This window comes from Myotis brandtii, unplaced genomic scaffold, assembly GCF_000412655.1.
Source record: "Myotis brandtii unplaced genomic scaffold, ASM41265v1 scaffold647, whole genome shotgun sequence".
Lineage (NCBI taxonomy): Eukaryota > Metazoa > Chordata > Mammalia > Chiroptera > Vespertilionidae > Myotis > Myotis brandtii.
The window spans coordinates 714,295-726,265 of NW_005370500.1; the positions used below are offsets into that span (position 1 = coordinate 714,295).

At 48.3% G+C, this 11,971-nt stretch overlaps 2 pseudogenes; one reads left to right on the plus strand and one right to left on the minus strand.

Moving 5' to 3' along the window:
• Positions 1-511: 511 nt before the first annotated feature.
• LOC102238832 lies at positions 512-1,526 on the minus strand (annotated as a pseudogene).
• A 7,602-nt stretch (positions 1,527-9,128) lies between these two features.
• On the plus strand, positions 9,129-11,316 carry LOC102242407 (annotated as a pseudogene).
• The last annotated feature ends 655 nt before the right edge of the window (positions 11,317-11,971 follow it).

The following is an 11,971-nucleotide window of genomic DNA, read 5'->3' on the forward strand; positions in this document are numbered from 1 at the left end:
CATTATTGATCTCTAGGATTCCTCAAAATCCCCTACAAAGTTGGCCTCAGTCTCAGCCCCATTTTACAGGTAAGAAAACTGAGGCCTAGAAAGGTGAGTCAACTTGCCCAGTTTCATTGCAGATGCATGGTGGGTTGGACGCTGGAATCCAGTCTGTCTAATCCCAGAATCCAAGCTCCAGAACAGCATTTCCCAAACCTTACTCATTCTCAGGCCTATATTTTTGCCATTTCTGCAAACTACCTGTGGTAGTGGGGACGGGGGGTTGGGGGAAGTGGAGGGTCGGTGGGGATTTTATTTATTTATGATCTTCCTTTAAATTGTCTCCTCCCCCTTCTTTTTATTTATTTATTTTGGGCTAGGTACAGTGAACTGTGATGGTGCATGACAAGATAGGGTTCCCAAAGCCCCTCCGCTTCTTCAGGGGGTGTGGGATGGAAACTGTGGAGGTCAGGAGATTCTCAGTGTGTTGGGGGATCGAGTTGGGGCAAGGATTTCTCCAGAAGCTGAGGGCCTCTCTTCCTCTCGCTGGGGCTGGTGGTCCAGGGGGTTCTTACTCCTTGGAGGCCATGGGGACCATAAGGTCCACCACTCTGTTGCTGTAGCCAAATTTATTGTCAGACCAGGAAACGAGCTTGACAAAGTGGTCATTGAGGGCAATGCCAGCCCCAGCATCAAAGGTGGAGAAGTGGGTGTCACTGTTGAAGTCTCAGGAGACAACCTGGTCCTCAGTACAGCCCAGGATGCCCTTGAGGGGGCCCTCTGATGCCTGCTTCACCCCCTTCTTGATGTCATCATATTTGGCAGCATTCTCCAGGCAGCAGGTCAGATCTACAACCAACACATCGGGAGTAGGGACACAGAAGGCCATGCCAGTGAACTTCCCATTCAGCTCAGGGAAGGCCTTGCCCACAGCCTTGGCAACACCAGTAGAGGCAGGGATGATGTTCTGGGCAGCCCCTCGGCCATCATGCCACAGCTTCCCAGAGGGGCCATCCACGGTCTTGGTGGCAGTGATGGCATGGACTATGGTCATGAGTCCCATGGATGACCTTGGCCAGGAAGGCTAAGCAATTAGTGGTGCAGCAGGCATTGCTGACAATCTTGAGGGAGTTGTCATGGTTCACACCCATCACATGGGGGCATCTGCAGAAGGGGCAGAAATGATGACCCTTTTGGATTTACCCTTCAAGTGAGCCCCAGGCTTCTCCATGGTAGTGAAGACACCAGTGACTCCACAACATACTCAGCACCAGCATCTCCCCATTTGATGTCAGGATCTTGCTCCTGGCAGACGGAGATGGGCTTTCCATTGAGGACAAGCTTCCCGTGCTCTGCCTTGACTGTGCCTTTGAACTTGCCATGAGTAGAGTCATACTGGAACATGTAGACCATGTAGTTGAGGTCAATGAAGGAGTCACTGATGGCAACAATATCCTCTTTGCCAGAGTTAAAGGCAGCCCTGGTGACCAGACTCCCAATGCGGCCCATTCCGTTCACTCCGACCTTCACCATCGTGTCTCAGGATTGTGGCTGGCACTGCGCAGGAAGAGCAGCTTCTTCAGAAGCAGAGAGCCCTTCTTTTTATTTTTTCATTTTAGCTTCATCCCCAGCAGTATTACCCGAGTCTGATAAGTTAAGAATGTATTTGTTTCTAAGACAAATTTGGAATAAATACCTGACTACTAAATTACACACTTGCCTTGTCCTACCTTATAATCTTGTAAACCACCTGTGGTACAAGAACTATACACATTCTAAACATGTATCCCAAAAAGCCATAATCACATGGCAGGCATCCTGCGTACCCGGTCCCATTTGCTCCGTCAACCTTCCTGATACAGCCCACCCTCTGACAGGCACTGGGAGCCCGCCTGGACTCCTCCAGCCCACGGACATCCTTCCTTTTGTGGACAGAAAATTCATGTCATTAGCAAACCACAAAAAGACAGAATGAAAATAAGGGCATAGGATTTGTTTCCTTGAGAAGATTATAAGATCCTTGAGGATTAGAAGCAAACCTCTTCAATCTTGAAGGCTTCACTCTGTGGGAAACAGAGATGGAAGCTCACAGAAGGTGCCCAGGAAAGCCTGGGGGGGGGGGGGGGGGGGTGCTGAGGGGGATACAGCACGGAGGTGTGGGGAGAGGTTATTGTCATGGCTGCGTTTGGGCCAGCCTGAATCCATATTCCTTCTTCTGCCAACAATGCTCAGAATTCACCTGGGAGTGTCCCCTCCCTTCTCCCAGCCCAGCGCTCCAGGGCAGGCCTCCCCGACCTGGCCATAAGTGCTGGACAACCCCCACGCCATCGCGATTAGTTCAGAAATGGGGCCATGCCCCAAACTTGGCCAGGGAGTCAGGCCTAGGGCTTTTGTTCAAGTTTCTGGAGAAGGAGCAGCTCTGTCCTGTTGAGCTAGACTCTCAGAGGGCGTGGGCCTGGAGATCTGGGTGGTCCTCTTGCTGGGAGCCTGAGAATTTAAACCCCCGTGGAAGAGGCAGGCACGTGGAGAGGGGGCAGGGTTTGAGAACCTGGATCCAAACAATCCTGAAATAGGATCTAACGTCAGAATTTTCAGCCAATAAACCTCCCTTTGGCATAAGCCTTTTTGAATTGGATTTTCGGTTACTTGCAACCACAACACCCTGGAGGAATCCTTGACTAGGGGTCAGGAACCAGACTCTGAGTGTATCTCATGTGACCCTGGTGAGTCACTGCATCATGCATGACCCTACCTCAAAGGCACCTCCCACTCTCTCCTCCCCCAGCATTTCCTGTCCCGACCCAGCCCAGTGCCCCCTGACATTTCATTCTATGTTCATGACCTTGTTTGCTAGCCATCTGTCTCACTGCTGTCCGCCCAGTGCTCAGAACAGACCTGGCACACGGGAAGTCCTTGGTAAATATTTGTTGCGTGGTCCTGCCTCAGTTTCTCCACCTGTGAAATTTGAGGGAAGTATAACATTTTCTCTCAGGATCCTTCTGTGAGGCTGTGCTTTGCTTCCATCGCAGCTTCCCAGACCTCTGAGAAGGTGGCACGAGGGTTTCTCCTGAAGGCGGAAGGAGTTTGTAGGACTGTCCTCTCTCTCTCCCTTCCTCTGCCTACACAAGTTCATTAACCAAGAAGTCCCTCTTGATGTCTAACCCAATCTTTCATGCTGCAACTCGAGTTCAACAGCCATTCCAAGGCCACTGAGAGCAGAGAAGAACCAGTTTAAAGTGACATGAAATCCTGTGAGAAAATAAAAGCTCAAAGATGCCTGCATTTTCTTCCACCACAAAGAAACCCTTGTTTCCTTCTCATGGCCAGTTTCTGACTTTGCACAAAGTTCCTTTCTTGCCTGCACCTAGGAACAAAGCTCTTCTGGAGATGCGGATGCAAAGATGAGAATAAAATAAATAAACTGTCTGTTTAATCATTCCTATTGTCAAAACAATGGCTAAGCCAGAATACCTCTGCTCTGATTCATCCCGACTGACCCCCTTCAGAGGAAGCGGGCAGGAGGCAGGAGAGTCAACATTTCTCAGCCCATTTTCCAGATGAGCTCAGAGGAAGGGGGAGGCTCTGCAGTGAACACGCCACAGTAAACAACGGAAACCGCTTCTTTTCCTGGGTCAGGTACTGCCGCCTCCTAGTTTAAAGGAAGGCCCCCACCACCTCGGACACAGACTTAGCCTCCGTTCATTCACTCGCTCACTCACTCACTCTCTCATTCAGAGGATAAAAAGCATAGCCTGAGCACCTCCCTGGGCCCTTGCTCAGTACCCTCGGGGCTCCTTCCCCACCCCCAGCCCTCTGAGGGAGGATGTGCAGGGATTATCTGTCCCTTGACTGGATGGGGAGGTTTAACGAGTTAATTGTTTAAAGTATTTTTCCTAGCTTATTCTTTGTCTTTTAATTGTACTTGTGGTGTTTTGTGACGTCCTGGAATTTTTAATGTTTGTATGGATGAGTCTTTTTGTTTTTCTTTGGAGTGTCTGGTCTTACATGCCTAGAGAGGATTCAATAGGGAGTGATTTTTAGGGCCCTACTTAAGGTCATAGGTCATGCATGAGCAGGTAGGGGTGAAGGGGGAAGATCCTCGTCATTCCTTCACTTTATAAATGAGGGAACTGAGTGCACAGCGGGGCTGACGTCGGCAGTCCCGACTCCCTGCCCAGTGCTCTCTCTGCTATGCAACTAGTTAAGAATAAAAATCAGGAAAAGACAAGGCTCTTGGCCACCTGGAGTGCATTGCCCAGGGGCTGTCACGGCCCCTCCAAAGCTGAAAGGGCACTTTGTCCATCTACACATGCAATGCCACTGAGTTCTCTGGACATCTGTCCAACTGTCCACGGAGGCAATGAGCCCCCAGATCATTCCCCCGAAGGCCTTTCTGGTGTGAGGGCAGATACCACAAAGGAAAAGACAAAATGGTTGAACATGAACATGAAAGATTCCTGGACATCGACACCCACAGCTGATTCAATTAAAAGATACAAGACAACTAGGGAAGAAATTTCCAACATTGATGACAACGTATTAAGACTCTTAAAACATACACAGCTCACCAGAGCAATGCAGAAAAGTGAGCGACAAATCACAGCAGTGGAGATGCCAATGGGCAGCTCACTGGGGACAAATGGTTCAATTCATCAGTAATCAAATCAACTGAAGTGAAAACTGCAGTGAGATCACTTTGCATGCCTTTCAGAGCAGCGATATTAAAAAGAACGGAAACACGGCATCAGCAAGATGGGGAGAGACCGCAACCCACAGACTACTGGGGGACATAAAGGACTCGGCTTTTCCCAATCTTGTGACACATATTAAACTCCTCAGAAATGTGTGGTTTTGTTCCAGCGCTCTCATTTCGAAGGAATTATTTAGGAACTATGTATAAGAAAGGAAATGTATTCCCATCCATTTATATGGGAGAAGTTGGCAGCAGCCCTATGCTCGGCATTAAGGAGTCCGTGAGGTCTACTCCCGCACAGACATACGACGGGACAGGAGCGAGTCATGGAGAAGAATGATGCTTCACCAAAGATGCCAGCATACAGTCAATTTAAAAATCTGGATACAAAGCAATATGTATGTACACAGCATTCTAGTGCTACAAAAACACACACGTGCATGAATACACGTGCACAGAAAACAATCCGGAAAAAACACGCACCAAACGGCCAGACTGCTTTTCTCCAGGAGAATGACTTATTTGTTTGCTTGTTTTTCTCTGTTTCGATTGGTCGGTGTCAGGACTGGCGAGGGTGGGGAGAGCATGGGAGAGAAGACACTCACATTCCGTCGGAAGCGTTATTTGTCATAGACTTTCCAGACTACTACGACAGTTCTTACCAACCGTCTTAGTATGTGTGACCCATCACACCAGTCATTTTACTTCCAGGAATTCACCCTAAGGAAATAATCAGAGATGTGTGCAAAGGCTTATGTACAAGCATATCCACTGTAGAGTTATTTACAATAGCAGAAAGTTGGAATCGGCCTACATATTCAACAATGGAGAATTGTTTCAAGAAGCTGGTCTGCTTTCCTAGTGAAGGGCTATGAAATCAGTTACAGTGATGTCGAATACTGAATGAGATAAAATGTTCTAGATATAAAGAAAAAAAATATTTAAAATCAATCAGTTACAGTGATGTCGAATACTGAATGAGATAACAAAATGTTCTAGATATAAAGAAAAAAAATATTTAAAATGGCAAGGACTGTTTGATAGCAATACTGTAAAATACTACACACGCTAAATTATAAGCACTACACAAGAAGCTGAAGGAGAGAGTGTGGGCAGTGATAATCACTGCCTGACGGGATTCTGGGTTTGGTTTTTTTCTTTGTGTTTTCCTACATTTTGCAATTTGAGTACAATAAACCTGTTACTCTCACAACCATATTTTTTATATATTATTTTTTATTGATTTCAGAGAGGAAGGGAGAGGGAGAGAGAGCTAGAAACATCAATGATGAGAGAGAATCATTAATTGGCTGCTTCCTGCACACTCCCTACTGGGGATCGAGCCCTCAACCCAGGCATGTGCCCTTGACCAGAATCGAACCCGGGACCCTTCAGTCTGCAGACCGACATTCTATCCACTGAGTCAAACCAGCTATGGCACAACCATATATTTTTAAGAGGGGTGGGGGGGATTCAAGGAACTTTTACACTAAAACAAGCTTGTCATTGGTGTCTGTAAATTCCAATTTCTCAGCCAGGCTGCTTGGTGTTGACAATTGCATAGCTGCCTCGGGAATCAGAGGCCAGGTTCAGGATTAAAATATGTCCCTCTGGACATCCTCTCAGTGCCACCTAGAACAGATCCTGCCCTCAAAGCCATACCCAGCCAGTCCATAAACCTTTCGAGGGCTGTTTTGAATCTTCAGGGATGGACTGTGGTCGAATGCAGCTGGGGCTGGCCGTGGCGGACACTTGCTCAATCATCTCTGTTGTGTAATGATGAAGAATTCGTCCTATTCTCAGAAACCCATTGTCAGGACAGGACGGAGGTTTCCAAATAGCATTCTGGAGCTCGTCCTGCTTTCCTCTGGGGTCAAGCAAGCCATGCGCTCAGGATAATTAAAGTCACAGAAAGCCTGCGACTGCTTGCCTTGGTCTGCCTTTATGTCTGGGAGAGTCCTGGTCAGACAACTAGATTTTAAATCTACCTGCACCTCACTGCTGCTGAGGACCACGAAGGGCAGGCTGCAAGTGGAGACGCTTCAAACGAGGGAGTACATGACTCATCCATGATCACGCTCGGCCAGGGGAGAGGGGGAGGAGGCCTGGCAGGAAGACCCAGACCCGGGGGCCTGGTCAGGGAGTCAGGGGACAATTGGGCATCTCCCTGAAGAAAGGAGCTCTCCCTAGCAGCTGCCTTATATACTGGACTTGGGGGGAGAACTGTGGGCTCACCACAGCTCAGGGTCCTACCAGGCCAGCTCCTGGGCATGTGGACCCTGCCTGCAGCACCCCGTCTGTGTCAAGCCTCTGCTCAGTGTTGCATGTGCAATGATTAGCAAACTCAGACAGACACAGTCAGACCCCTGCTCAGCTGGCACGTACCCAGCATCCCCATCCTCCACTGTGACAACCACAAATGTCTCCAGACATTGCCAAATGTCCCCTGAGGGAGGGAGGAAAACTGCCCCTGGCCTGGTGGCCTCTGCTTGGGACAGCACCGATCTAACAGGAGAGAGAGGCAATGCGATGAGCAACGCGACATGCCTGGGCAAGTGCTAGGGTGGGGGACATGCGGGCAGTGTGACATTAGGAGGAACAGCTCACCGAGGCCAGTCCAGGCAAACATCTCAAAGGAGGAGGGTCTCAGCCAAGACCTTTCTCAAGGGGACATCCCACACACAGATCGATGGTTGAGCCAAGAGCCCCAGTTTTCCTGCCTGTGAAATGGGACAGAAATATCCAACCTACCAGCCCCGGCCGGTAGCTCAGTTGGTCAGAACATTATCCCGACACACCAAGCTTGTGGATTCAATCCCACCAATGAATGCACAAATAAGTGGAACAAATCCATGTTTCTCTCTCTCCCTCTCTCTTTGTAAAAAAAATAAATCAATCAATAAGTTTTGTCCCACTGGTGTGGTTCAGTAGTTGAGCAATGACATATGAACAAGAAGGTCATGGTTCGATTCCTGGTCAGGGCACATGCCTGGGCTTTGGCTCGATCCCCACTGGGGGGCGGGCAGGAGGCAGCTGATCAATGATTCTCTCTCATTATTGATGTTTTTATCTCTCTCCCTCTCCCTTCCTCTCTGAAATCAATAAAAATATTTTTAAAAAATAAATAAAAATTTTAAATGTCCATTCTTCCTACCCTGAACCTCTGCATCAGGGGAAAGGGGGCAAGGCTTAAGGCTCACACTCAATTTAGGATGTTAATATGATCAGTAACAACTAAAGGCGTGCTTTAACCCTTTGTACACCATAAGCGTCTATAGACGCAATTAAATTTAAAATATCGTGGCATGTGGGGATGGTTTCCGTTTTGAACGCGTGGCAGTTAACTCTTAAACAAGACGCATCAGCGCCGTCATTCTCACATCTACACACTCTCTTCTCTGCTTCCTTCAAAGTTCCAGGACCTCATTCCTATGAGGGCCAAGGAAGCACCAGGACCCCCCAGACTAGAGTCTTTCTGAGCCACTACTGCTCATTAGCTGTGTGACCTTGGAGAAGTTATTTGAGCTCTCTGAGCTGTCACCTCGTCTGGGGGACCAAGTCAACAAGGTTACCTACCGTAGAGGGCTGTTGTAGAATTAAAAGGAGAAAAGTATGCACAGCTCTGCTCAGAACACCAGGCAAGTAATAGCAACTCAACCAGCATCAGTCCTTACTGTCTGACTTAAGCCAACTGCCATGCAGCTTATTCATTCACTCTGCAGTCATTTATTGACCACTCACTGTGTCCAGTGCTATTTTAGGCACTCAGGGTTTCCTAAACAGTAGGTTTCTTAAAAATAGAGGTTTACTTGCTGGGGTGGATCAGAAAATGCACAAGCAGAGAGAGAAATACATCAAGTAATTTCAAGTGTGTCATGAGAGAAATAAAAATAAAACAGGGCCATGAGAGAGAAAGTGGCAGGGCAAGGGGTGGTCAGGAGCCTCCTGAAGAGGTAACCTCCGACCTGTGGATGGAAGGTGGGCCTGCCTTACAAAGACCTGGGGAACATCTCTCAGAAGGAGCCCAAGAGGGCACACGCCTGTTGTGCATCGGGAAGGGCAACAGGGCCCGATGTGGCTGCAGCAGTTGGGGGAGGCGAAGAAATGAAGTCAGCGAAGTGGATGGAACCAGCCTAGGCAGGGCCCTACCATCTGACTAACAGCTGACACTTACTGAGTGTGCACACCCACCCAGCTTAAAAGCCTTCGCTCATTTCATCCTCAGGACAACCCTGTTAGGAAGGTATGACCATCGGATTGGTCTGCTCTGCCGATTAGGAAACTGAGGCCTGGAGAGGTTAAGTGTCTTGGCAAGGGTCACTCGATCAGTACAGGATGGAAGAAAATGAGTCTCTGGACTCCTGTTAAATATAGAACAGAGCAACAGGAAGCCACTGGAAGGTCCTTGTGCCCCCAGTGTCTCCCCCAAACAGGCTGAGCCTTTAACTAGTAGATGTGCGAGCTGGTGGTGGACAAGGCTGGCATTCGCCATCCTCCCTCCATGGCCCCCAGACCTGAGCTGGCTGCCAAGTAGGGTCACAGCCAGGTGACTGCACAGTGACACGCCTTCAAAGTTATGTCTGCAATTGGGCTTGAGAGCCCAGGATCCTTGGCCTCCTGCTCAAAAGGGCAAATGCATTGGAGTCAGTGAGTTGCATGTAAACCCAGAGGCTCCAGTCCCTGGAATCAGAAAATCAGGGTGGAGAGAACCAGTTAGAGTCCTAGTCCGGACCTGGGCCTGCATCTACCGCCTCCAGCAGAAAAGATAACAGCACCAGCGGCCTCCCTTGACCTGAGGCCCCACGTGGCAGAGGGACAGGGAGGGAGAAGCCCAGCACATTCTCTGCCTTCCCTGCAGTTCTGTTCAGACAAAACTGAAGGCTGTAGGGGGGAAAGGTAACAAAAACAAGATCTCACGCCTGTCAGAGCCAACCTGGGTGGATGCAGGTGCTGCGCTGGAGAAGGGGAAGCGCACAGGTGTGACTTGCCGAGGAAGTGGAAATCAAAGGCTCTGGTGAATGTGGAGGTGTGGGGACTGGATACCCTCCCTGAGCACCTCTCTCTAGGGCGCAGGGCCTCAGTTTCTGCACGTGCATAATACACTTACTTAACACATGCCAGTGACTTTGGCTATATTATTCCCTTTAGTCCTAACAGCAATTCTGCCAGACAAGTCTTTTTTATTTCGCTTGTAGTTGAGAAAATTCAGTATTCAAAAATTTAGGGTTCGGCTCCAGCTCAGGTGGCTGTGGAACCCACTTGCTTAGCAAACACCTGCGCTGGGCCCCGGCCTCAGCGGCACGGGCAGCACTTGGCCACGGGCTGGGTGGCAGTGGGCCTGGTCCTCGGGCCATGCCTGCTATTGCATTTACAGGCTGACTGGGGCCAGGGGCTATGGCTGCATCCCGCCTGGTCCACAGAAGACTTAACCCAGGGGTGGGCAAACTTTTTGACTCAAGGGCCACAATGGGTTCTTAAACTGGACCGGAGGGCCGGAACAAAAGCATGGATGGAGTGTTTGTGTGAACTAATATAAATTCAAAGTAAACATCATTACATAAAAGGGTACGGTCTTTTTTTTTTTTTAGTTTTATTCATTTCAAACGGGCCGGATCCGGCCCGCGGGCCGTAGTTTGCCCACGGCTGACTTAACCAATGGTTCATCTGATGATGTCCTAGATCAGTGGTTCTCAACCTTCTGGCCCTTTAAATACAGTTCCTCATGTTGTGACCCAACCATAAAATTATTTTCGTTGCTACTTCATAACTGTAATGTTGCTACTGTTATGAATCATAATGTAAATATCTGATATGCAGGATGGTCTTAGGCGACCCCTGTGAAAGGGTCTTCGACCACCAAAGGGGTCGCGACCCACAGGTTGAGAACCGCTGCCCTAGATGCTGAGCCATTTGAGGAACTGCTTCATCTGCTTGAGTCAACCGAACATCCTATAATTATTGAAAAAGCTTTGGTCACTCTGAGTAGCAATGTGGGCTCTTCAGCTAAGCACATCATTCTTCGTGAATTGGATGGTATTCCCATTATTGGAAGCAAAATCGGCGATCCCAACCACAGCAATAAAGAGAAGGCTTTAAAGGCACGGAGTCACTTGAGTGTCGACGTTGAAAATAAATGAAGATAAAGGTACACATCAGTCAAGTCTGTGAGGATGTCTTCTCCGGTCCCCTGAACTCCCCGTGCAGCTGGCGGGCTGAGATGGTTAACTAATATGACAGTTACCAACAACCACCAGCACACGCTGAACAGTTACATTACAGGCCAGTTCCAAGTGTTGCTTACAGGAAACGGAGGCACCAAGGTTCAGGTTTTGAAACTGCTGTTAAATGTGTCTGAAAATGCAGCCAGGACAGAGGACTACTTGGTATCCAGGTGGGTTCCTCATCCCTTTCCCTCTAGGATGGCCATGTGGCAAAGGGGATTCTTCTTCGAGGTCTGACACTCTTTCAGAACATAAGTAACTGTCTCAAAAAGGAAGGCCATTTAGCTATTCAGCCTACTGTCACTAAAGTTCACTGTTTTTCCTGTTATATGGAGAAGAACGGGCCCAGGAAATGAGAGTGTTGGTTATCACCACGATGCGGACGTGAAGGCAAAGGTAACAATCATACCCAAACTCTAACTGGTAGGTTATATATTTTCAAAGAGTAATGCAGCCTGGAAGTAATGCGTGTACATTTCTTTTTCATCTTTACAAAAAGATTCTCTCAGCTGCTGAATTTAAACAGCAAATATCAGATTTTGTCATTTATACCACTATAACTTGCCATGGTCTTCTGGTTTATTTTGGACAATTTTATTGATACCAAATGAATATAACAGCTGGTCTGGAACACTTATTTCTTTTTATTTTGCTATTTTCTGAGCTACTTCATATATTTCCTCGACACAAAGTGACAACGACCTTTTGCAGTGGTTCTCAACCTTCCTAATGCTGCGACCCTTTAATACAGTTCCTCATGTTGTGGTGACCCCCAACCATAAAATTATTTTCCTTGCTACTTCATAACTGTAATTTTGCTACTGTTATGAATCGTAATGTAAATATCTGATATGCAGGATGTATTTTCAGGGGTCGTGACCCACAGGTTGAGAACCGCTGTATAAGCTACCCTTCTGCTGTGTGCTGTGACTGGAAGTTACTCATCTGAGAGGGCGGCAATACGTGACTGTCTCGGAAGGGCTGTAGGAAGGACCTTGGTCTTCTAGCAGCAACGAGAGCCTAGGCTCTGGAGCCACCTGCTAGCCTCGCCATCTTGCTTTCAAAAGTCTGTTCC